The sequence below is a fragment of the Arvicanthis niloticus genome, unplaced genomic scaffold, assembly GCF_011762505.2.
Source record: "Arvicanthis niloticus isolate mArvNil1 unplaced genomic scaffold, mArvNil1.pat.X pat_scaffold_595_arrow_ctg1, whole genome shotgun sequence".
Classification (NCBI taxonomy): Eukaryota; Metazoa; Chordata; class Mammalia; order Rodentia; family Muridae; genus Arvicanthis; species Arvicanthis niloticus.
Window position 1 is genome coordinate 572 of NW_023046216.1, and position 24,991 is coordinate 25,562.

Here is a 24,991-nt window from a genome sequence, read left to right on the forward strand (position 1 = left end):
AAACAGGCTGGACAATACTTGTGGCCTAGGCTCTTGAGACCATGACCTGTCTAGACTGCCCTCCAACCCTACAGAGTGACATAGGGCACCCTTCCATCTGGAATCCTAACATTTTGCTGTGCTGGGGCCAGGATAAAAAGTTTTCAAAGGTGAAGACCATGCCAGTACATAGAATACAGATGTGGCCTTCCCAGGCTGGGGTAGTACAGATCCCAGCTGAGTTCCATGTGTTCCTGAAAGCCCATGTTCATGGAATCCAATCTTCCTGAGGCCACAGGTCCTTCCCCAGGCTAAATCCCCAGTATGAAGTACTGAGTGTGCAAAGAGAAGAAGGTCATGTCTTTTCGGCACAACTTAGAGATGGACACCTTAAAGGCCTATGAAACCCAACAGCAGCTTCGAAACAGAACTCACTTCTATGTAAGTACTGGTCAGGGAGACCTGCAGTTGTGGAATGGCCATTTCTGCATTTCCTTTGAGTCTGGACTAGAGTGTTCTGAAGGTCTGTTTCTCTCCCTTCTGCTTTTTTAGCCATGAGTGTTCCTTGGGCCTTTTGGACTGCAATCTTCATAAGTCTGAAGGACTGTCACACTCCCAGCATTGGTCAGTGAGAGCATCCTCAGGAGCCTCTCCATAGAACAATGGATTCAGATCCTTCAGAGGTTTAATTATGGCAGTACTCTGCCTCTGTGGCTTAGGCGGGTGTTACAGAGCTGATGCGATGGAACATGTAGCATCCTATGTCCTCTCCTTGGTTCTACTGACCTACGTTGATGGTATTTGCCCCTACTACTTGATGTTGCCCCAATGCATTGGCTGTCATGGATAGATGGAGATCCCTCTTCCTATTTATTCTTTTTTTTTTTTGTTTTGAGAGACATGGGCCTTACTGTTATTTGGGCTCAGCCCACATACTTTTTTTCTTCCCTGAATTGGCTGTTTTGCTGTTTGTGCAGCTCTGATATCATGTATTAGATATATTGTGTTAGATCTTCATTGGAACCTGGGTCCTGGTGGAGTTAATGGCACTTGAAAGTAGTAATGGGAGGAAGTAGGAGGCTGCAGGATCTTACTATTCAGATGTTATTTTCAGTGCAACCGAAGACCGGATAGTGACATGGAACGAATCTTGTACATGAGCATTTGGACACACTGAACCAGGCAGTGTACATTGACTTTCGTGTAATCCAAAAATATTTGGTTGGCTTTAACCTAAATGATAAAGAGGAACAGGAGAGACCAGCAACCTCCAGACCCAACACCATCAGGTAGGGACAAACATCTGAGTTGACTAAATACTGTCTGATGACATTTGCACATTGGATCCAGTTTGCTTTAGCCAGCACCTTTCTAATCCATACACCCAACCAAGCAACACCACCTCTCATGCAATGTAGTTGTTCATTGTTCTGTCTATGCACAAGTATTCGGGGATTAGTCTGTTGTGAGACACTGAATTATGGGCAAGTGTACCTTGTTGCTCTGCTTGAAGCTGCAGTCCAATAATTTTAACAGATAAATAACCTGTCACTCCCTGCATTTGTCATGATAGGAGGGTTGCTGTGCGAGCTTTGATGAGTTCTGTGTCCTGAGACAGGTCATGCAGAGGTTCATGTGACATGATAGGTCCAAAGCACCTTGGAGGGATTATAAAGCCAAGTACAATATGTCCAAATAATTGATTCTCGTTGTCCTTGACCTGGGTGGCATGTGGCCTTCTCCTTTCTTTCCCTTAACCCATTGAGGTCTTTTCCACTGCCCTGTCTTGTTTGCACTGATAGAAGTCTGAGAGGCAGCTTCTTAGCCCATGTTTTTTGTGAGTGTTGCTGGATATTTTTTGCCTGCCTGCAGATTTAGCAGCAATGGTTCCAGTTAAAAAGATCAATGTTGACTGTCTTGTTGTGGTGGTGGGAGGCAGCAACCTGAGAGCTGACATGCAGGTCTTTACGAAGAAGCCTATGTCTTAATAACTGCCTTCCTCTCCCAGGTCTCAGACAGAACACTGCAAGAGGCTGAAATTGGCCACATCCCTGAAAGACACACCCCTGCAGGATGAGTTGCCACCTTCTCAGAGAATGAGGTCCCGACTGAGCAGGAGGAGATTGAGATCCTGACTGAGCAGGAAGAATGAGATCCTGACTGAGCAGGAGGAGCGCCTGGCCATGACGCAGTTTCTATGTATCAGATTGCCTTGGAGAAGAAAGATCACCTGCCTCTGAGCTGAGATTTCAGAGATCCAGAGCCCCGCCAGCAGCATGGACACAGTGAGAAACAAGACGGAATACTCCTCTGACAGCGAGAGCGTGAGAGTAAGGATGAGGAGTGAGCTACAGGTCATTCTGGAAGACCTACAGAGGCAGAATGAAGAGTTAGAATATCAGAAGACATCACTTGAACCAAGCAGTTCACGAGGAACGGAAGGCCATGATTGAGCTTTCGAGTGCAGCTCCGCTGCTCCAGATGCAGGGAGCTAAGTCTGAGCAGCAGCTACAGGAGGAGGAGGAGCCTGAGAGGCGAGGGGCACAGTCCCCACCCCACCCACACGGTGTCCTCGAGGTGAGAGCAGCCAAGGAGCCAGGCGAAGCCCTCGCCCAGCAAAGACCAAAAGGAGACACCCATCTGAACTGCTGGCTGGGCCTGTGCATCATATTGTAAGCAAGAGTCAGCTGCCTTTCCTTTCCTGCTGGCATTCTGTAAAGGTTCTCAGAGACGCTCCCTCTTGCACACGTCTGACTCCGAGTCAGGCTCAAGTCTGGGAAGATGAAGTGGTGGACACATGGGGGGCTTGCAGGGAACACAGGCATTTCCAGATAGTGTCAGCTTATTTGAAAAAATTAACTTTCTTTGTTAAAAATAACTATTTTTTTAAAAAGCTGCTAAGCTCCATCCTCACAGACAGAGAATTCTTGGATAAATCTTCTTCCACATAGTTCCTTCATCAGTGTCAATAAGCCCGAAGTAGGCAGCCTGGCTGATTTGGGCTCTGATTCCCTTTCCTGTCCTTTCAAGACCAGTTGAGAGAGAATTGAGGTGACTGTTGCCACCAACGTTCCAAGAGGAGAAACAGCTGTAGTCTGTGTTGCTAAGTGTGCAGTGAGAGAAAGCTGCTCAACAATGTTTTCTTTAGGTTTGTTTCAAGTTTCGTTTTCTGTAGAAGCACGCTGTTAACAGTGGCTATACGTTTCATTTCCAAGATGGCGCTGGCCTCGTGTTTATCCACAGCATAAACAATATCTGCGCAGTTGCTAGGCAGAAGGAGCGCCAGTCAATGCCTATCCGAGCGTATTGGGTGGTGGGCCAACAGCATTCAGAAGTGTCGTCACTCAGTAATTTAAGCTAGGCCGCTTCGGTTTCTTCCGTCATTTCCGCTTTACCGTATCAGGAGTAAAGTCCTCGTTGCAGTATACCCCGATTATCGCCTCCTGTCCTTATTCGCGGTAAAAGGATTGTGTTCGCGTTACGTTTTCCAATGTTTGCATTTTTATTATGGTATAAGGGAAGTTATATGTTCTTGTTAATTGTTTTTATAATTTTGGTGTCTTGCTTTTAATTCTTTATATTAACTGGTTCTTTTTTAAGCATGTTTTTTAAATTTTCATTTATTTATGAATAAAAATTGATTTGCAACTCTTGACTCTTAAGACCATCTTCGTTATTCATGTGTTCTGTCCCCTCCTGTAGACCTAGAACACACAGGTAGAGTTGGATCTCTGTAAGTTCCAGGCAGACTGCCCTACACAAAAATTCAGCCACCAAGGGTACACAGGTGATGATGTCTTTTGAGTGGATAATGTAGCTTCCCCATGGATACACACTTTATGATGTACTTTTCCTACTCCTGAGTTATAGCCCTCTATAGCAGACATTCTCTACTGACCAGGTGAACCAGATATTATGTAATATACTGGCATTGCTCTACAGCTGCTGAGGAAATAACAACATTCACAAAGGAGGATACAATAAATCAGAGTCCCAGAAGTATGTGTGCCTCAGCTTTTCTTGCAAAACATCATCAGTGATGTCCACACAACAGATAAATGACCTTCAAGTCATGCTCTGAAATAACTGTTGATAGATGCTATGTTCTTGAACATACATTTGCTGTGTTTGTTAGTATCATTTAGATTTACTTTTATTATCTCTGTGAATGGTTTCTTTTTCCTACTGTATGTCTGCAGTCCCCCTCCTGAGTCCTAGTTCCCTCAGAGGCCAGAAGAAGGTATAATAGCCATGTTGTAGATGATTGTTAGGCACCATGTGAAGTCTTCTGAGAGAACAGCAGATGCTCTAAGCTGTGGTCATCCTCATACCTCCTGCAGTTGGCTCCTTTCCTTCTAGGGCATGTTGTGTGTGTTAGGTGGACTGGATCACACCCAGTCAATGGAGAAATGTGTCCTGTCCAGCAGGACATTAAACAGGGGTCCAGGGAGATCACCTGAAAGAGAGCAGGGGGTGGGAGTAAGCAGGCAAAGACGCAAAGAACAGCGACCTGTCTATAGGCTGATCAGATCGCAATTTTTTACTTTTTCCACACAGGTTAGATACACAAAAAGGCAGGATGTGGGGAAGGGGACGATGCAGAAGCATAGGTGTTCAGGGGAGTACAGATATCTTCCAGAATAGTGTGTCAGCTGGGTGAAGGTTCAGTGGACAGGCCACTATGACTCCGCCTATGATTCACTTGTCCTAATCTAAGTTGTACTATCTACCCAAGGTCACCTATCTACAAGGTCTATGACTAGAGCCTGGCAACTATCTGTTTGTTTACAGTAGCTTCTAGCCATCTGTTCTGGTGTTTTTTCACAGAGACCAGACTTTGTGCTAGCAGGCATGCATGTTAAGCGTACTGCTGTCTTCAGACCTATGGCTGAGTCTAGGCCTTTAGTGTATAGACAGAGATGCCCCTGACAGAAATGTAGGTAGATGTGTAGGTACAGGTGCTTGAGCTGCTCATGGTCATTGTTGAGGCTGCCAGGCATCGTGCAGGTGTTCTGGTGTGCCCACTGCTCTTCGTGTGTTCAGGATCATGCTCCAGCATCTCTTATTTTCAATTTTAGAGCAGATCTCTCACCTCTAATGTACGGAGTGATGGAGATTACGCATACACTTAAAACTCGTAACTGAGTGTAGCCTCATGTAGGAAGTACCGGGACAATGAATCCATCTTGATAACAAGAAAAGTGTCTTAATCTAAGCATTTTGGGGGAAGCTCAAGAGCAGCCACTGTGAATGGAGTGTGCAGCTGTGACCACATGTTTCTGATGGGGATCAACATGTGCAAGGGTGGAGCCTTGGAGGGACAGTTGAAGCTGCTCTTTTGTCATAGCAACAGATCTGGGAGTCCATTGAGGACGTGCTCCTTCCAGTGACTGTTATGCATATATGGAATGGAAGTGACTGATGGACACTGGAGATCAGTCAGAAGTTAAAGTGTTAAGGAAGTATTCCACAGATAGTCACTGCAAAAGCAGAACATGTAAAAGCTCAGCACCAGAGCATCAGGGAGCAGCTTTGGTTCCTCTCTCCCATAGGTCTTTCGGCTTCTTATGAGCTGATCCTGACATCAAAGCCTTCATCAGTAGAACGCTAGAGGAAAGGTGAGATGAGATGTAGACCACTCCCATGTTACAGTTGTATTTGTGGGGTCCCCTCGAATATCCTAGTACACTTGAGGGACTTGGTACTCACATCTGGGTCCTCACAACAGTGAATGGTGTGTTTGGTAAATCCTACCAGATGCATATATTAACCTGGAGTTTTCTACTGGCACACATGACATGAGTCAATAGCTAATGTCAGCCTTTATCAGACTAACCTGTCCTTAAGGTACATGTGGACTGGAGGTTTGTTATTTTCTGTCCCATCTAGCTAAACATTCCCAATCTTGAAAGCATTCAGTAAGCCATTCTCATGAAGCAGTCTTGAGATGGCAACAGTGTCAGCTGAGTGTCTTCATCCAGCCTACCCTGTAATTGTTATAGAAGATGAATTGGGTTCAGACCTGGAATGTGATTTAGAGGTGAAATATTTAGCCTATCTTTCACAATGTAGTAGGTTGACCCCTAGTCTGGGGCTACAGAGGAGAAAAACAATAAAATAAAGAACCCATTGTATTTGAGTTGTAACCTACAACAAAAGGGAATCCCCATATGTGCTTTCAAGTCTCTCTAACCTCTTGGCTACCCACAAACCCAAGCATCCTCCATGGATTCCAATTTTGGTGTATTTTTATTAATGCACACATAATTTCTAAGTGTGCAAAAAATTGCACAATGTCAGGAATGCACACCCTACACACAACACAACACACACACACATCACCAAGATCATCAATGCAGATAAAGAGCTCATGAAATACTTGGTTGAGATGATCAGCTGATGAGATGGATCAACTGGTATCCATCTGTGGTACCAAACTTAGAAACATGAGTTCCTTCCTTGAAAACAGCATGGAAAAGGTATCTCCCACAGACTTTCTCTGATTTGTGTGTGTGTGTGTGTGTGTGTGTGTGTGTGTCTGCATTCATGAACCCATTATAACATTTTCCAATATGACTCAGAAGACCAACTACTGTGGAGGTGTGTACAGACCTCTGTTAATGTGATATGGCATCTTGCAGGTAACACTGACATAGTGGGCTTCTCCAATTCACCCTGCAACAGGACTATGGAAGGTTTTCAGTGTGGCTGTCTTTTGCATCACCCACCACAGAGAACAGCAGAGCTTCATTTATTATGTGCTGCAGTTCCATAGGTGAGGCAAAGCCTCATCCCAATGAGAGGGTGGTAGGATTTGATGGCAGGAAAGAAATCAAAGATCAAATCAATCAATTAATAAGCAAAGAGAATAATATAAATAGTTATGGAAACCAAGAGGAGGTTTTTTTGAGAAAATCAACAAGATATATAACCCCTTCCTGACATGAAATAAAAGCCAGAGAAACACTACCAAATTAACAAAATCAGAAATAAAAAAGGACATAACAACAGACACAGAGCAAATTTTTTTAAAAAAAATAATTAGGTGGAACTTCAGAAGCCTGTGCTCAAAAAAATTGGAAGATCTTCAGGAAATGTGAAATATTCTAAATAGATAGGAATTACTAAAGTTAAATTCAGATCTAGTAACATAACTAAATGATCCTATAAACCCTAAGAAATAGAAACAGTCATCAAAAGTCTTCCATATCCCCTTCCCCCAAATAAAAGGCCTGAACCCATAGGTTTAGGCAGAATTGGACCAGATTTTTAATGAAGACCTAAGATCAATAGTCCTCCAACTATTCCACTAAATATAAATAAAACGAATATTGCCAAACTCCTTTTCTAAGGCCACAATCAAGCTGGTAACTAAATCACACAAAAGATACAACATGAAAAGGGAATTAGAGAGAAACTTCCACCATGAACACTGAAGGGAAATCACTCACAGAATCCAAGAACACATGAAGACAGCATCAAAATGGCCAAGTTGATTCATCGTAGAGATACAGGGGTGGTTCAATATAGGAACATCTATAAGTCAATCCAGAAAATAACCCCCTACTGGAAAAAAACTACATTGTCATCTTATTAGATGCTGGAAAGCCTACACACCTTCTTGTTAAAAGTCCTGTGGAGTAGGGATACAAGATGCATACCTAAATATAATATAAAATAATATATAAAATAATAATTACATACATATAAATATAAATATAATATAAAGCAATAACTGAAGCCAATAAAACCATCAAATCAATGAAGAGAAACTTAAAGCAATTTCACTAAATTCATGGCCAAGACAAGGCTACTAACTCCCTATCTCTTCAACAGAGTTCTTGAATTTTTAGCTAGAGCATAAGACATCAAAAATACATCAAAGGGATGCACATAGGAAGAAAACCGCACAGGAGGTGAAAGTATCAGTAAGTGAGTGCAGAGGGTTTACCAGAAAACACCTTCACTATCTCTGGAACAGTTTCTGTGTTCTCTTTGAACACATTCCCCAGATTTCACCCCAGTGGTGTTAGTTTCTTCTTAACAACTGCTAATTTTCCAAGCTCCTGCTAGGCAGCATCAATTGTCCCAGTAACCCCATGGACTCTTGACCCTAACAGCAGAGCCATGGGCCTGAACCTGCTGCCAAGTTCTACTTCTTGCTGGGCCTGGAACATGCAACCTTGTGCTATTACATCCTCACCAGATTTCAGTTTTAATGATTCCATTCACTGCCTAAGCTTCACAGACATGGAACTTGTTCTCTAGACTGACCTTGAACTCAGACATCTGATGGCTCTGTCTCCTCAGTGATGGGACTAAGGGTATATTTACCATGCCTGGACCTAAGCTTTTGTCTGCCTGGAACTAACTAACTAACTCTCTCTCTCTCTCTCTCTCTCTCTCTCTCTTCTCTCCTCCTCTCTCTCTCTCTCTTCTAGACTGGCCTTGAATTTGGAGATCTCCTTAAGGTTTCCCATGGTCACTATTCTTCAAGGTCTAGATCAAAAGCCTCTGCTTCCAGCCTAAAGTTCTGGACCACAGTGTGCTCTTAATTTTGGAATAGAAGTTTGTAACAGATATAAAAAAGACAAATTAAAACAATAAGCAGTTAATAACACTAAATGTGACATAACTATTGCTAGATCATATTCAAACACAATTACTTTAGCTGGTCGGGATCTTTCTGTGAGATCATTATTCCCTAAATCTGGTGATTTCCTTCAACCTAGGATCCAGCTCGATTTAACTTCCTAGTGCTCCGTTATGTATTGCACCTCATAGTTTGTTCTTTTCTTTATCAGCTTGTAAGAGTCATCTAAATACTTTTCCTGAAAGTGAACCAGAGGACAGTGTATGTTGGGTTTTTGTTAGACTTCCTTTTTCAGACAATCATTCTGACTCTCTTCATGCTAGCCTGTGCCTCCTCAATCTCTTCAAACAAGGACAAAACCCAGCCAGATTCTTCACCAAAATACCACAAAACAGTTTCTAGGCCACATACTGACATCTTTGTCCTCTGAAACCTCTTGAGCCAGTTTAAATCAGCGTCAGCACCAATTTCTTCCACATTTCTTGTAGAATGGGACAAAAGCACCACTTAATGCATTGAACCATTTCGATTTTTCCAAATCAAAAATCCCACAATTCAATATTCCTCCAACAAACAAATGGTCAGGCCTAATCTACCAATATCCCATTCTTGGTATCAAAGTCTGACTTTGGGTTGATACTGCTGTTAAGAGACAGCATGACCAAAGAAACATGTATAACTACAACTTTTAATGGGCTAGCTTACTGTTCTTAGGTCCCTAGTTATAGCATTCAGAAATGAAAAGAGAGACATAACAACAGAAACTGAGGAAATTCAAAAATCATCAGATCCTGCTACAAAATCCTATATTTAACCAAATTGGAAAATCTGATGAAATGGACAATTTTCTAGACAGATACAAGGTGCCAAAGCTAAATCAGGAACAAATAAACCATCTAAACAGTCCCATAACCCCTAAAGAAATAGCAGCAGTCATTAAAGTCTCCCTACCAAAAAAGCCCAGGACCAGATGGTTTTAGTGCAGAATTCTATCAGACCTTCCAAGAAGACCTAATACCAATACTCTTTAAACTGTTCCATAAAATAGAAACAGAAGGAACACTAAACAATTTGTTCTATGAAGCCACAATTATGCTCATACCTAAACCACACAAAGACAACAAAGAAAGAGAATTTCAGAACAATTTCCCTTATGAAAATTGATGCAAAAATACTCAATAAAATTCTTGCAAACCAAATCCAAGAACATATCGAAACGATCATTTACCACCATCAAATAGGCTTCATCCCAGGGATGCAGGGATGGTTCAATATAGCTAAATCCATCAACATTATCCACTACATAAACAAACTCAAAGAAAAAAAAACTACATGATCATTTCATTAGATACTAAAAAATTTGACAAAATTCAACATCACTTCATGTTAAAAGTCTTGGAAAAATCAGGAATTCAATACTCATACCTAAACACAGAAAAAGCATATACAGTAAGCCAGTAGTCAACATCAAACTAAAATGGAGAGAAACTTGAAGAAATCTCATTAAAATTAAGGACTAGACAAGGATGCCCACTCTCTCTCTATGTATTTATACAGTACTTAAAGTTCTAGCTAGAACAATTAGACACAAAAGGAGGTCAAATGGGATACAAATGGAAAGGAAGAAGTCAAAATTTCACTATTTGCAGATGATATGGTAGTATACTTAAGGGATCCCAAACATTCTACCAGAGAACTCCTAAACCTGATAAACAACTTCAGCAAAATGGCTGCATATAACATAAACTCAAACAAATCAGTAGCTTTCATATACTCAAAGGATAACAGGCTGAGAAAGAAATTAGGGAAATGACATGATTTACAATAGTCACAAATCATATAAATATCTTGGTTTGACTGTAAAAAAGCAAGTGAAAGATCAGGGACTAGACAAGGATGCCCACTCTATCTCTATTCAAAACAGTACTTAAAGTTCTAGCTAGAACAATTAGACAACAAAAGGAGGTCAAAGGCATACAAATTGGAAAGGAAGAATCAAAATAAGAATTCAAATCCCTGAAGAAATAGATGATCTCAAAAGATGGAAACACCTCCTATGCTCATGAATTGGCAAGATTAACACAGAAAAAATGGTTATGTTGCCAAAAGCCATCTACAGATTCAATGTAATCCCCATCAAAATTCCAACTTAATTCTTCAGAGTTAGAAAGAGCAATTTTCAAATTCATTTGGAATAACAAAAAAACAAGGATAGCAAAAACTATTCTCAACAATAAAAGAACTTCTGGGAGATTATCATCCCTGACCTCAAGCTGTACTACAGAGCAATAGTGATAAAAACTGCATGGTATTGGAATAGAGTCAGTCGGGATGATCAATGGAATAGAACTGAAGACCCAGAAATGACCCACACACACGTGTATCACTTGATCGTTGACAAGGAGCTAAAACCATCCAGTGTAAAAGACAGCATTTTCAACCAATGGTGTTTGTTCAACTGGAGGTCAGCATGTAGAAGAATGCAAATCAATCCATTCTTATCTCCTTGTACAAAGCTCAAGTCCAAGTGGATCAAGGACCTACACATAAAACCAGATACACTGAAACTAATAGAGGAGAAAATGGGGAAGAGCCTCAAACACATGAGCACAGGGGAAATTTCCTGAACAGAACACCAATGGCTCATGCTCTAAGATCAACTATTGACAAATGGTACCTCATAAAAGGAAAGCTTCTGTAAGGCAAAGGACACTGTCAATAGGACAATATGGCAAATCCATAGATTGGGAAAAGATCTTTACCAATCCTACGTCTGATAGAGGGTGAATATTCAGTATATTCAAAGAACTCAAAAAGATAGACTCCAGAGAATCAAATACTCTTATTCAAAAATTGGGTACAGAGCTAAACAAAAATTCTCAACTGAGGCATACTGAATGGCAGAGAAGCACCTAAGGAAATGCTGGACATCCTTAGTCATTAGAGAAATGCAAATCAAGACAGCCCCAAGATTCCCACCTCACACCAGCCAGAATGGCTAATATAAAAAACTCAGATACCATCAAATTCTGGCCAAGATGTGGACAAAGAGAAACACTTTTCCATTTCTGGTGGGATTGCAAGCTGGTACAACCACTCTGGAAATCAGTGTGGTGGTTCCTCAGAAAATTGGACATAGTATTACCTGAGCATACCACTCCTGGGCATATACCCAAAAGATTCTCCAACATATAACAAAGACATATGCTCCACTATGTTCATAGTAGCCTTATACATAATAGCCAGAAGCTGAAAATAATCCAGATGTCCTTCAACAGAGGAATGGATACAGAATATGTGTGCATTCACACAATGGAGTACTTCTCAGCTATTAAAAAATAATGAATTCATAAAATTCACAGGCAAATGGATGGAGCTATAAAATATCATCCTGAATGAGGTACCCTAATCACTAAAGAACACACATGCCTTCACTGATAAGTGGATATTAGCATAAAGCTCACAATGCCCAAATGCAATTCACAGACCACAGGAAGCTCAAGAAGAAGGAAGATTGAAGTATGGGTGCTTCGGTCCTTCTTAGAAGAAGTAACAAAATACTCATGGGAGCAACTATGGATAAAAAGTGTGGAGCAGAGATTGAAGGAAAGGCCATCTAAAGACTGCCCCACCTGGGGATTCAACCCATATACAGTCACAAAACACAGAAACTACTGTGGATGCCAAGAAGGGCATGCTGGCAGGAGCCTGATCTGACTGCCTCCTGAGATGCTCTGCCAGAGCCTGACAAATTCAGAGGCAGGTGCTCACAGTCAACCACTGGACTGAGAAAGGGGTCCCCAATGGGTCCCCAGTGGAAGAGTTAGAGAAAGGACTGAAGGAGCTGAAGTGGTTTGCAACCCTATAGGAACAACAATAATATCAACCATGTAGACCCCTGCCCCCAGCTCCCAGGGACTAAACCACCAATCAAGAAGTCCACATGCAGGAACCCATGGCTCCAGCCACATATGTAGCAGAGGATGGCCTTGTCAGGCATCAATAGTAGGAGAGGCCCTTGGTCCTGTGAAGGCTGGATGCCTCAGTGTAGGGGAATTTGAGGGCGGGGAGGCAGGAGTAAGTAGTTGGGTGGGGAGCACCCACATAGGAGCAGGAGAGGGGGTATATGAGGTATATGAGGCTTGGGGGAACAGGAAAAGGGGATATTTAAAATGTAATATCCAATAAAATAGGAAGAAGTGTTTTCTTAGAAAAAAAAAGAAAAAGAAAATGAAACACTAGAAAACACTGGACACTGTCTTCAGATGACTCTTTCTTTCACTATTTCAAAGTGATATCTCCCAGAGCAGGAATAAAAGAGCAAGAATGAAAACACACAGATGAAAGCAGAAAGACTTTGTCTTACATTCTGCTGTACGCTGCCTTCATGAAGGTCTGCACTGACATTTTGAGAGTCTTCTTTGTTTTACTTACGTGTGTTGCACCGTTTCCCACTCCAACCATAAGCACAGGAACAAATATTCGGTCTCACACATTTTCCACCATTCATGCACAAAGGCTCACAATGCCTTAGGTTAAAAAAACAAAACCAACAACAACAACAAAAAACACGTCAAAAAACAAAGATTCATTTTTACCTGTGGTATGCAAATATTTATGTGGTATCTTACTTGTCTGGCATCTCTTTCCGGTGTATCCACCACGACAGGTGCACACATTATTTCTCATGCAGAGGCCACCATTTTTACAGGGAGGGTGACAGACAGCTAAAAGAACAGAGGGCAGCAATGTGTGAACAGTACATATTGAATTATTATATATTGCACATTGGTTCAGAGGCTTGTTATCTACGGAGCCATAAGATAGGGAAATGTGCTATAAAAATAGAGGATCACAACTGCAAGCCATTGCAACTGTCCTTCCTAAATAATAAAATGCAGAACTCAGAGCCATTGGCTGCCAGGAGGTTAACATTGTTAAAACACTTTAGTGCTGGAGTCTGCAATGAAATCCTGAGTGCCTTGTGAAATATAACTTATACCTCATCAGTGTGGAAAGCCAACTGTGAAATGATAATAAAGAAATAATGATAATGATAATAAATAATGATAATGATAAGAAATAATGATAATGATAATAAAGAGAATAAAGAAAGTGACCTGATGCTCAGCTCAAAGTTAGGTTATATTTCCTCCTGTGCAAACTAGAAGACCCTTAACCATTGTGTTACACTACTTTGTACAATTAATAGGAAACACTTTAAGCGAGCTTTAATCTAGTCATGTCACAGTGCAAGTTTATATAACTGGTTCCTCTGAATGCCCAGTAAAAATCTTTTAAATAATAAAATAAAATTCTTTTGTTGGGAATATTTGTTAGCTGTTTAATGTAACTTTCCTCATATTGACCATACAGGGGAAGCCAGATTAGGAAACAAACCTGAATGTTTGTCATTTCTCTGAGATGATTATTATTGCTTTGTGTTTCTCCCAAACATTAAGATTTAATGTTACTTGATTTTCTATGCAGTGTTGAGAATTGAGCCAGAGTTCTGCATGTGCTAAACAAGTGCTCTGACAGCCAGCTATACTATAGACCATGAATATTGAATTTTCTTGTGTGGTTTTACTTATTTTTTTGTTTAATTTAAATTTAATTCTCCTTTATTGATAGATTGTTATGTGGATTTTAGTTTGTTTTTAAAATTAATGTGTTTTAGTAAAAGAGCTGTTCAAACTGCCAGGTTGGATTAGATCCCCTTAATAACTGCTTCTGTAATTTCCACTCCCTCTAAAGAACACAATTGATTTTTAGAAGATTAACAAATGAAATAATACTTCCAATACAAAATATGCAATTGGATATTTTAATGAATACATGTAGCTGCGTGTATTACAAATGGTAATTATGTTCCCCAAAAACTATTTGCACGAGAGGGTCTCAATAAAGCTTCTGGGAACCTTTCCCAGTTGGTTCTGACTGGTAAATAAAAATTCCAGCAGCCAATAGCTGGGGACCACAGACAGAGGTGGGATTTTAGTATTTCCCAGGCTTCTAACAGGGAAAAGGATATCCTCCATGCTTTAGGAGAGAGGGGAGAGAGGGAAACAGAGAGGTCACCATGGGGAAGAGAAGCAAAAAGAGCACCCTGGGCTCTGGGTCAAGAAAACATGGCCTAGATGGTTGACCAAGAGAAGCCAAGATGGAACACAGAATTATTAAGTGTTAACTCAGAATTATAGGTTGGAGGTAGATTCTAGCAGCACAGAGGCTACACAGCTGCCCAGCAATTGGGCTGCTTAAAACATATTAATATATAAAGACTGTGTGACTCTTTCTCTCTCTCTCTCTCTCTCTCTCTCTCTCTCTCTCTCTCTCTCTCTCTCTCTCTCTGTGTGTGTGTTTTCATTCAGGAACATCAACCATTGAGGTGGGTATTGACCCTACCGCTGATATTTATTAATTAATAATTCAGCAAGTAGATAGATTGTACTGATTTAGGTTACACCTCTGCAGGTACATACTGAGTCTATTTGTATGTGTGTGTGGGGGTGGGCAGCATGCAGATCAGAGAAGACAAATTTTAGAAGACAGCTCTCTCCTAACCCTGTGTAGATTCTGCAGACTGAACTCTGCTTTGAGGCTTCATAGCAACCATCTGTACCTAGGGAAACATCTCCTCAGCTTTGCAGATATTTTTTCCTAAATATGTATCCAATATAATTTTTTAATCATGGAAAAGAAATTACAAGTTTTTAATGTATCTGTGATGGTTTGAATAAGAATGGCTTCCATAGATTCCTATTTTTAAATGCTTAGTCACCAGGGACTAGGACTCTTTAATGGATTAGAAGAAATAGAAGTTGTGGCCTTGTTGGAGGAAGTGTGTCACTAGGGTGGGAGTGGGGATGGGGTGGGGATGAGTTTTAAGCTTCTAAAGCCCATGCCAGGCACAGTCTCTCTCTCTCTCTCTCTCTCTCTCTCTCTCTCTCTCTCTCTCTCTCTCTCTCTCTCTCTTTCTTTTTTTTGAAACAAGTTTTCTCTTCATAGCCTTGGCTATCCTAAAACTCATTGTGGTGGGCAGGTTGGCCTTGAACTCACAGATCTGCCTGCCCCTGCCTCCTGAGCACTGAGATATGTACCACCACCAGATGGCTCTCTCTCTCTCTCTTTTAACTTTACAGGTCTTTGGCATATATGTTATTGTTTCCACTTTATTGCTGTTACTTTTTAAAAATTCTTGTTGCTCTTTTTATTCGATTTCTCTGTGTGTAAACGAATGTATGTTTTTCTGCATTTATGTGTTTCTTGTGCTTTTTCTTTAGCTCTTTTCTTTCTGTATCCTTGCTTGTTTTTTCCTATTCGGATTTGTCTTTATTTTATTATAATTTTTAGATCCCTGGGTTTTTTTCTAGTGAAAAAGAAAAGAAAGAGTGTCAATTTAGGTGAGAGGTGAAGTGGGGAGAATCATAAAGGAGTTGGGGGAGAGGAAACTCTAACCAGAATACCATGCATAAAAAATATTTTCAATAAAAACGATCAAATTATATCACATAACTTTTAATTTTAGGAATTTAATTACAAAGATGTTCAAACATGTTCTAAAGCTATGTTTGATGTAATTCTAAGAATAAAGATACAGGAAGTGTTGTGTGCATTTAATTTACTGAGAATAGTTCCTACTTCCTGCCCATATGCTCATGCCTGAGATATTACTATTAATCTGGAGGAAAAAAAAAAAAAAACCTCTATAGTTTTAACTGCATGGGAAAACATATGAAAACATGCTGCAGAAAAGAAAATGATCCTGGGCTGGAGATATGGCTCACATGTGTACCCCAGCTGACCACTCAGACACACATAGAAACAGACTCACATCTAAGACTCTCACCCTCGCTCTCAACCTTGCCCTCGCCCGCCCTTGTCCTCATCCCCTTCCCCTCTCCCTTCCCCTCCCCTCCCCTCCCCCTCCCCCTCTCTCTTTCTCTTTCTCCCTGCCCACCCCTCCAGTTCTCACTACTTTAACGCTTAGGCCTCTGCTCCTGGCTCCCCGTCCCTTTGACTGTTAGCTACACTCTCCAGACCTTATTCTGGACTTAACCTGCTCCCTAAAGCTTTATCAATTAGCCTTGCTCTCCACTTTCCACTCCTCCCACAGCCTCACAGCACGCTACTGCCTCTCACCCTCCCTCCTGGCCCTGCCTATATGGTGCCACTAAGTTCCTATGCCTCTAATAAGCTCTCTAAGTTCAATTCCCAGAAACCACATGATGGCTCACAACCATCTGTGACGGGATCGGATGCCCTCTTCTGGTGTGTTAGCAACAGCATACTCATATACATAAAATAAATAAATAAATCTTAAACAATAAAATAAATAAAACAAAGAAAAGAAAAAGAAAGAAATATGTCATTTTGCATAGAGTTATACATAGATGAATTTAACAAATGTTTAATGAATCTAAAATCAAGAGAGGTCACAGGAAAACGGTTAGACATTAGATAAAATATATGTCAAAATTATTGGATTAAAACCAATGGAGACAGTCCTATTAATTATGAACTGTACTAGGATATACATTTGTTGCACGTCTTGGCTTGACAAAACTTCCCAGATCATGCCCAGGTTGTTAACCTAACGTATGTTGAATAATTGACAATTCTGATACATCTGTACTAGCTGGTTTACATGGCCATATCTACGTAATAAGAAACAGAGAGGGAACATAGTCTCTCTTTTTCCATCTGAAATTTGACATATGTTTCTGAAACACTCACTTTTCCATTTTGTATTCCTAGTTTTCCACTTGCCTTTTGTACTTACACACAGGGAATGCTTACCATTCTGGCACTGTGAACCAAAGAATCCACCAGGGCAAAGGCACGTGTTTGGCTTATAACAGGAACCCCCGTTGAGACAAATGGGATCACATAGAGCTAATGAACACAGGAGAGAAAGAGATCATCACAAGCGCTGTTATTTTAAGACTGAATGTGACGGAAGGAAGCATGAAGCATGATGGTGTATTTTAACTACAAGTAAAAAGAACCAATAATGTTCTAGACTTCACCAAATGAACAGAAGAAAAATAACCTTGTAATTCCTTGTAAGTGGGTTTTTTTGTTTTTTGTTTTTGTTTTGTTTTTTGTTTGTTTTGTTTTTTGGTGTGCTAATGATGTTAACAATAAAACTAAGAATGTAGAGTGACTGTGATTAAGGTGATTAAGATCTAGAATGCTTTTGGATCGTAGGCTAAGAAAGGCCAACTCAACTCCACAGCCCCAGTATAAGGGTATGGCTATGCACACATCTTTATCTCTTTGCAAATAAAACAGGGGCACATCACTCAAGCCCTTCCATGCTATCATGGCTGATGCTTGATCACCTATGTTTTGCTTTGAGAGCACTTCTTTTTTGTTTGTTTGTTTTTTGGTGTTTTGTTTTTTCGAGACAGGGTTTCTCTGTGTAGCCCTGGCTGTCCTGGAACTCACTCTCTAGACCAGGCTGGGCTCGAACTCAGAAATCCGCCTGCCTTTGCCTCCCAAGTGCTGGGATTAAGGCGTGTGCCACCACAGCCTGGCTTGAGAGCACTTCTAATTCTTCTTTCAGATTTTAGATTTTATCCAGTCTCCAAGGCGTACAAACTCCATTTGCTGGCATTAAGGTTTTCACTTGTGATACGTAGTTTGCTTATATTTCCTATCATAAACCAACTTGCTTCACAGTCATATTAAAAAAAAAAACATAAGTGCATCTCTCGTCTCTCAGTCATGGTCTGAGGCTTGATATAAGGGCGAGAATCATCTTGCCTTTGTTTTCCTCTGCCACAGGCTTCACATGTAGCCACACATTATAAATGGTGGGTTAGATTTTTGGTGAGAAAGTCATTAGATAGGGATTACAGATGAAATTATTGAGTTAGACTTTAAAGTGGATATTGAAGTTGTAATAAATACAAAAGTATTGTGCCTTCTAAGCATAGGAGGATAGATATTACATGGGACAGTAAGTTAGAGTAAACTGACCAACCGCAAACTTTCTGCTAAGGAAGCACATCTGATATGGATTGATAATGGATTTTTGTAATGTCTGGCCCTGACATCCAGAATTGAACAATGTTAAGTAAAGTAGGATGTCTATATCCTGGTTAGAAAAGGAGAAAAAAACCTTAAATGGAGAAATCTCAACAAACACAAGTTTCTGTGTCCATACCATGTAACACATACCATAGGAACACAACAGCAAGAAGGTACTGATTAGGTAACGTAACATGTAAGGTTCAAGATAACAGAAAAATGTGAGGAGGAAAGGTACGAATTTTAAAATATGTTATACATAACCACCTCCTATCTCGCCTGTCAGCTCAGTTTTGTTTCTTAGATGTGACTCTATGGGACATTTGAAGTTTATTTTTATTGATAATTTTATTGTACATAATTCTGATTTTACCTGTACTACAGGTGGGTCCATACCAGCCAGACTTGCACCGGCAAATATCTGGTACAACACATTCGCCTCCATTTTCACAGTGTCTGTTACAGACCACTAAGATCACAGAACAAGGACAAGAGAAAGACAAATTTAGATTGTAACTGTCAAATACTTTTTAGTAATTGATTTGACCATAAAGAAAGACCAGGATAATTCATTCATATGAACTCAGGTTCTTATGTTCAGCTATTTTGTTGCTGATAAAGATGGAGGAATTAGAAAACTATTAGCACCAAACAAGAATTAGTTATTTAGGAAAATTATTAGTAACTGGTGAACATAATCAGAGATAAATTAATATAAACTTAAAAGCAAATTAATATGTCTGATTTCCACTTATTTCAAAGAAATTATTAGTAACTAGTAGCTATTAGAATATTATTAGTTAATAATATTATTAGATATTCTAATAATATTATTAGAATATAATTAGAAATTATTAGTAATTAGTAACTATTAGAACCTATTAATAGCAAACCTCTTTATTTTTTCTTGAGACACGTTTTCACTATGTACAGCTCAGACTACCCCTCAACTCATGACTGTCAGCCTCCCAAATACCAGGATTACAGCCACACCCATCTAAACATCTTTACCTCCATTCTGGGAGCCCCTGGCTCCTTTAGTGCATCCATGTTATTTAGGGATGGGCTTCTTTTATTTAGCACAAAAGCTATCAACTCACGGAGGAAGATGCTTATTATAGCAGATTGTAAAAGAGCTTTACTTACATGTTTCACACCTGGGTCCTACAAAGCCATATGCACAAGTGCATCGATTGCCAGACGAGCACGTGCCCCCATGTTGGCAAGGAGGACTACAATGTTCTGCAGACACAGATAGTATTAAGTCAGATTTCAATAATCAGTATATATGCATGTCTAAAGCTTGCCTGCAATAAAGCACTCCATTATAAGAACAATTTAGGCTAAACTTAGTTCCCTTTACTGTGTAGTTACTCTTCTGTGGGGATCTACTATGTGAATTTACAATTCCGAAGCTTAGTAATCAGCACCATGTTTTGGGTTATACGTGAAAATTACAAAACACAATGCTGATGTGTGAATGATTTATGAGGACTTTGATTAATTGGATACAAATACCTGATCTTCGGCTTCTAAAGTGTGAACTTGGACTTATGAATTTCTGTTCAAAAATAGATTTATATACTCTATAGTTATTTTCATTTGCTATTAGTTTTGAAGACTTAGGCTAGTTCCAAAATTATTTTGTCCCTTTGTAGTTTTCTTTGTCATTAAAGCATTTACCAGCGTTCTAAGAGATCATTCACAATTATATATATCACCTACTAGAATTCAGTCTCAAAAACTGTTTTAAAAATAGCAAATTAATTTTTGTTTGTTTGTTTTTCGAGACAAGGTTTCTCTGTGTAGCCCTGGCTATCCTGGAACTCACTCTGTAGACCAGGCTGGCCTCGAACTCAGAAATCTGCCTGCTTCTGCCTCCCAAGTGCTAGAATTAAAGGCATGCGCCACCACTGCCCGGCAAATTAATTTTTTAAAAGCACCCACCTCCTTTTATCAATTCTATTCTGTAGATTCCCTACTTAATAATTCATTCTAAACCATGCAGTGTGTATATAAATAACAACAGATGTATTTTTAGGGTCATCTTTTATGTTTCTTCTTACTGTCTTAAAACTTTGAGATTCGCAATTAATACACAAGTCATTTAAATAAGTATTTTCTTCAAATGCCTAAATCTCAAAAAGCAAAGATTTTGGAAGAGAAACAACTACTCTTTGGATCTATGACTTCTGAAGTTTGAGTGTTTAAAAGTCTAAAGTTAAGGGCTGGAGAAATGGCTCAATGGTTAAAAGACACTGACTGCTTTCTAGATAAACCAGGTTCCAGATACTCCACTGAACCCATGGCAGTTCACAACCTTCTGTAAATGTCTTTCCAAGGAATGCAGCACTTGTTCTGGAGACGTTGTATACACATGGCATCCAGACAAAACACCTGTACAGTTAATAATTCTGTCAAATTAAAAACAAAAATCCCTCTAAAAAGAATTATGAATATTTTTCAAACTGTGAGCTTTATTCGAGCACTGATGAGTACTCATTAACAAGAACACAGCAAGACAACCATCCTTCAAAAAAAATATTTCCAAGGAAATAACACTGTACTTAGTTCTGGATTTGAGACTGTGGACGAATTCTCACCTTCATCGCAGGTCGCTCCACCATGCCCGAAGGACATTCACAGATGTTAGGCTTAATGCATTTCCCATGCTTTTTGCAAACAGGATGACAGATGGCTACATAAAAATAAAGCCCGTGGCTTAGAAACATTGATTATAAAATAAAATTTATTATACAAGCTAATGAATCAGGTACCTACCAGTTTGGCAGTTGGAACCAGTATAACCTGGTTTACATTTGCATATGTTTGGGGCAACACATTCCCTGTGTCTTCCACAGGAGTGTCTACAAAATGCTGCAAAAAAAAAGGAAGAATGGCTGACTTGTAGCATGTGTGTATATGTGTGTGCTACCTGTCAATTTAAAGAGTCTCTCTGTCTTTGTCTCTGTCTCTCTTTCTTCAAGACAAGGTTTCTTTTTTTCACATTTATTTTTTATTGGATATTTTATTTACATTTTAGATGTTATCCTCTTACCCCATTTCCCACCAGGAACCCCCTATCCTATCCTTCCTCCTCTTGCTTCTATGAGGATGTGCCCCCCCACCCCATCTTCTACCTCACCACCCTCGAATTCCCTCACACTGGGTGTTCAGCCTTCATGGGACCAAGGATCTCTTCTCACACCTATGCCAGACAAGGCCATCCTCCCCTACATATACAGCTGGAGCCATGGGTCCCTCCCTATGTGCTCCCAGGCTGGTGGTTTAGACCCTGGGAGCTTTCTTTATGTAGCCTTGACAATCCTGGAACTTGGATCAGGTTGGCCTCAAACTTAAAGAGATCCACCTCCCTTCCAAATGCTGGCATTAAAGGCATGAACTACCACAGCCCAGCCAAATTACTTTCTCTCTCTCTCTCTCTCTCTCTCTCTCTCTCTCTCTCTCTCTCTCTCTTTCTTTTTTCTTTTCTTTTTTTCTTCTTTCTTTCTTTCTTTCTTTCTTTCTTTTTTTTTTTTTTTTTTTTGGTTTCAAATTTTTATTTGTGGATGTTGGGCAACATGCGTGTTCCTGGAGCACAACAGAGGGCATAGAATCTCCTGAAACTGGAGTTATAATGGCTGTGAGTCACCATGTTGATTACTGAACTCCAATCCCTAGTCTGAAGTTTTCTAATGTGAACATTTTAATGACATATTAAAGCATAGCTACTACATTTACCCATAATTCTTTTCTTTATAATGGTTTCACGGTTAGAATGATTAATATAAATAATTACTAGACTAAGAAGAAGTCCCTTTTATGGCAATTACTCTGATAACCCTAGCTTGGGTAGAGAAAGCAGCCAGCCATACACTTGTGTTGCAGAGTGCAATGGAGTTTCAGATGGACAGCTAAATATCGATGAACGGACAGTGATGCTCAACCAAAAAGCAAGGTTCCAGGGAGCCAATAGCTAATGGGATTAGATTCCCTTGAGCACCTTGAGTTACTTGACATATTCTACGGGGCCTTTAACACTTTTCATATAACCATAATATATGAGATAGCTTTGCTCTATTTGTTAACCATGAAAGATGCAGTTAATCTTAACATAGCAATAGTAGAAGCAGTAGCAAAACACCTAAGAAACAATTTCTTCATGGCCAAAGCCAAAATTTGTATTTGTATTAAACAAAAACAATGACTGTACAGAGCAAACATATAAACAATGCTTGTAAAATTGAAATGACAGAAATTGTTTGAATGTCAAAAGTGTTGGCGGCAACACAGAAAAATCCCAGTTTATGAAAATAAGCAAGTATGTCAGAATTAGTAATTTGAACTGTTACATTCCATTGTGGACTGACAAGAATCTGGGCCACAATACTGATCAGGTTTGTATTCGAAAGTGTGTCTTACCTCTTTAGCTGCTTGACACTGGATAACTAGACTCACAAAGACCTGCTCTGTCATCCACACAATCGGAAAATTGCACTCAAAATGTGAGGTTATTATAGATTATATGATAGTTAAAACAGAATGTTACTATAGGACTTAGAATAAAGCAGGTATAACTGTTTTGCTAATACCTATGTAGTAATCATATTTTAATAGTAATTTTAAAAAGTAGTTCAGAAAACCCACTTTTCCCAAAATGTTTTAAACTAAGCAGAGTGAATAGAAATCAGCAATCGAAGAAGTACAACTTCCTAGTTACTTAAATGAAAGTGAGTTAGATTTCATTATGTATGTATGTGAAAAATTCTCACAGTACCTCTGCAAGTGATACCGTCTCCGTAATACCCAAAGGGGCAGCGTCCACACTTGAAGTAACCACCTGTGGTTGGCACACAGGAAACACCCAGGAAACAAGATGATTCTGTGCAGTTTGATACTTTGGTTGATCCAATCTTTTCTGGCAAAATAGTGATTGCTGCTTTAGTAGTCAATGTAAACTCTTGACCAGAGAAATTTTGGAAAGGTTTGCTAATTTGAGCATTATGCCCCTCTGTTTCTGTTGAATAGTGCTCCAGACCAGATCTACCTGGCCCAAAGAACTGTTAGGGTTGATGCTTAAAAGACTACCGTTGTGTGTTGGAACTTCAAGCTCATCAACAGTAAGGTCTGAACTGAGAACATGATCCATATACTCATAAGCTGGTGTCTGATGAGAAACACCCCTCTTTGTATTATCCATTTGAGTTGTAACTGTTTTTATTGGCAAGTGAGATGTACCTATTGAGTTTAAAAAACTCATTAAAGTTGTTGTCGCAGGACTTCGAGTAAAGCTTGAATTCAGTAAAGGCTCCTTTGATGGTGGTTGAAAGCTCAAATCTAGAGAGCAAAGAAATAAGGAGAAACGTTCATCAAAATGTTTATTAATGTTCTACCCTATCCATGTTTGGCATCAAGTAACTCATTCACTTATGTGTGGTTTAGAACATTTATGTAAGAACCATATAGTAATAAAAAAGTCATCATAGTGTTCCAGCCTTCAATGAACGTGTAACATACTTGGATACACAAGATAACACAGAAAGTTAACAGTTTTGAAAGTTATGGAATATCTACTAATAAGCTTCCCTGAAGTTCACTTTGCTCACTTTTCTGTAATATGTACCTGAGCACTCAGAAAATTAGCACGTGAAAAATGTATTTCAAGTTACCTTATATAACCCTCAGGTTATCTTTCTAAAAGTAAAAATAACTGAGGTACAACTCGTTAGTTGTAGGAAAAACAATTGGAAACTTTTCTGTGTTAGACTTGATCCAAGATCATGAAGTATTGGGGACATTTTCATCTATTGGCCTAATATGAGTTTTATGTTTTTGCCAGTTTTACCATCCTCTTCTTCATAATAAAATAATAAAAAAGTCTGTTTCAACTGTAAATCAAACATATCACAGTTCAACTAACACAAACAAAATCTGATGAGTCATAATCTGAGATTTACTAGTCTCTTGGACTTAACTGTTGGAATTCAACCAAAGTCAAGGTTTTTTTTTTCCCACAAATCCTTTGATTTTGAATGAATTTATGAATGAATTGAATTGCCTGAAAACTCATCTGTGAAATCTGTGAATCCTAACCATGGCTGTGTTTGGAGAGAGGACCTTTGTAAAGGGGATTCTGGTTGCATAAGGTGAGAAAGTGCATGTCTTTTATAAGCAGATAATTGTCCTAAGAAGAGGCAGGGGTACCTGGAAAGCACACATAGAAGAAAGGCCTGTAGGCACTATTGCCTGATGGGCAAGAAGACATATTCCTGAAGACAGCTAACCTACACTCTTGCTCTTGAATTTACACACTCCAGAATTAGGAAAAATGATTTTTCCAATGTTTTTCTGTAATATAAGATTTAAGATTGAAGAGGGAAA

The 24,991-nt window shown here is 39.6% G+C and overlaps 1 pseudogene; it reads right to left on the reverse strand.

The window, feature by feature from the left end:
• Positions 1–3,359: 3,359 nt before the first annotated feature.
• The window catches only part of LOC117702231 (von Willebrand factor D and EGF domain-containing protein-like), a 58,395-nt pseudogene continuing 36,763 nt past the window's right edge, over positions 3,360–24,991 (reverse strand).